The sequence below is a fragment of the Schistosoma mansoni genome, assembly GCF_000237925.1.
Source record: "Schistosoma mansoni, WGS project CABG00000000 data, chromosome 3 unplaced supercontig 0077, strain Puerto Rico, whole genome shotgun sequence".
NCBI classification, from domain to species: domain Eukaryota; kingdom Metazoa; phylum Platyhelminthes; class Trematoda; order Strigeidida; family Schistosomatidae; genus Schistosoma; species Schistosoma mansoni.
This window is the reverse complement of record NW_017386007.1, coordinates 512,422-514,976: the sequence shown is the minus strand read 5'-3', so window position 1 is coordinate 514,976 and position 2,555 is coordinate 512,422. Positions and strand designations below refer to the sequence as shown.

General features: G+C 38.5%; 1 non-coding gene across 1 annotated transcript; it reads left to right on the top strand.

Annotated features, from left to right (window-relative positions):
* The first annotated feature begins 2,278 nt into the window (after positions 1-2,278).
* On the top strand, positions 2,279-2,344 carry Smp_tRNA_01881_Sup_TTA.1.1. The gene has a single exon. It is a non-coding gene (tRNA).
* The last annotated feature ends 211 nt before the right edge of the window (positions 2,345-2,555 follow it).

Here is a 2,555-nt window from a genome sequence, read left to right as displayed (position 1 = left end):
AAACGCCATCGCCATCGCACAAGCAAGTGGTTATCAGGACTCAGTGCCGAGTGGATAACACGATGGCGTTTAAAGCGAACGGTACTGGGTTCGAATCCCAGAGTGAACATCAACTGTGGGGTGCAGATACATCCAGCTGACGAATCCCAAATAGGATGAAGTGACGTGCGTTTTGGATTCCACTGCTATCCATTATCCATCTTTGCTTACAATGTTTGTGAATTAAGGCTATATCGAGGCAATACGCACAGTATGCACATATGCCAATTAGAGACTGACCAGTTGCAGTCCTAACGCATCGATGGGAAGATTCAAACAAACAATACTTAATCATTGATTGATAGTTTGCAAATTAACTGCCTACTGTACGGTTATCGCAATTTAGTGAGAGTCTGTAATTTGTGGTTGAATACATTCGATTGTCTCCACTTGTGTTCTTGTTAACTACACTATCAACGTAGAAACCATAGACTTATGTGTTTACGGTTAGCTCAAAATCACTTTTCTGTTCTTAAGTCAAACGATTAGAAAAATATATAGAAGTTGACTAACAACATCTTCAACTACATGTTGATAAGGAACGATATGTAGTGAACCAAATTTTATTTTCAAGAACGTTGGTAAACCTAGTATTCAGGAAACCAAGTCACACAAATTGAGCCTAACAAATATAAAAGTAGATTTGCATAGATATTATTTTATTTCATTATATTCACAATCAAGCAAGGTGAATGGAACATTATCTCCAAAATAGTTAATAACGACAATAATAAATACTAAATTGGACGCCGCAGATATCTCTCACAGTTAAGCATATAAAACTGATATGTTATCACTAAAATGCCCCCAAATGCTCTGATACGGCCGAGAATGGGGAGAGTTCGCTCTCCCTCTCCAAATGCTCTCACATGGCCACGCGAATATATAGCCTCTGACAGGGAAGTCTTACTCACTGCCTTCTCATGGCGGAGGCATTGTTTACGAAATTGAAAGACGAAAAGCGAATATCTGGCACTGTAACCAGGTTGGTGGACACGGAAAATTCACACCTAGAGGAGTTGAAAAACCCTGATTACAAACAAATGGTGCACATGAGCTCCAGTATCCTGAGGAAACAATCGGCGTATGAATCAACCGTTGGTTAGTGGCTACCATGGGACCGCATCTCCTTACGATGCTACACTGCCTTGTGGATTAGACCTCTAGGTCAGAAGCTCCGTATGTGGCCCTCTAAGAAAACCACCTGCTTCAGTATGGGCATCTGGGTAGTAACACAGCCCTCACACAAATTAAATGAGATTTGTGTGGCGCATGTGTATCTCGTGCTTCCTTGTACCAATATTTATGTGCTTAAATAATAATAATAATGGACTCAAAAGATCACGAACGACAATGTGATTGAGAAAATGTGAGAATTTTAAAAGAATTTCTAGGATCATTATCTTCAAAGTAATAGGTAATCGATAGCGGTGTTGACCTATAGCCAATCTGCAAGACGTTTTTTTGATCAGTTGAAAGATGCTTCATTTCGCCATCTTATTAACCATGGATAAACTAGTTGATGAAGAGACACTAATCGAGTTTTTAACAGTGAATAATTTTAGGCTTCAATGTTACATTCGGTGTCAGTAATTCTGTAAAATTCTAAACCGATTCCGGTCATTCACACAATGTGTCATTAGTCATTCATTCAATCAGTCGAATGTCAGTTGAAATAAAGTGATATCTTGCATTATGAAATCCTTCTTATTTTGAATAGTGGCTTTGTTGACGATGTCTTTTTTCTATTATATGAGCGCCTTCTGTTTTAAAACTATCAACTCTCAAGTTTCAACAGCTTGCCAATATACACCCAAAACGTTGAATGGCATAAACGTCGCTAGCCCACTAACATTAACTAGGTCCTAAGTTCGAATCTCGCGAGGTGAGATCGTGGATGAGCACTATCGAGGAGTCCCATAATAGGACAAAACGTCCGTCTAGTGCTTTTAGGTTTTCCATGGCGTCCTAGCTTCAATTGACTCATGATTTCAACTATGAAATTACTGAAATCTCCACAAAAATCCTTTCTAACATTAAATGAGTTAGATTCCATTTGTAATTGAATTACATCCATTTGGAAGTTCTCATTTTGTATGGTTATTTTAAAATAATCTATTGTCTAAAGACAAAAAATGTACTCAGAAGACTAGACTACTGATTAGAAATTAACTAACTACAAGTGTTATCGGGAGTAAAATGTAGGTTTACAAATACATATAAACTACCTCTATAGTTCCATTTAAAAGTTAATAAATCATATGCTCACCAGTGACTGACTTCAAGATATATGTCCTGGAGTTCTAGTGGGAAGCAGTGACCAGTGGAGTTCAACCACGTCTGTTTTGAGATATTAACTCAATGAAGACAATTGGTGAACGGTTGCTCAACTTTGTGGATTGATTGAAGTTAGACATTAACACCGTTAGATGCCAGCTCAGTGGTTGATCGGTTAAGTGCTCTGGCGCGAGACTTGTAGGTCCTGAGTTCGAATCTCGTGAGACGGGATCATGGAT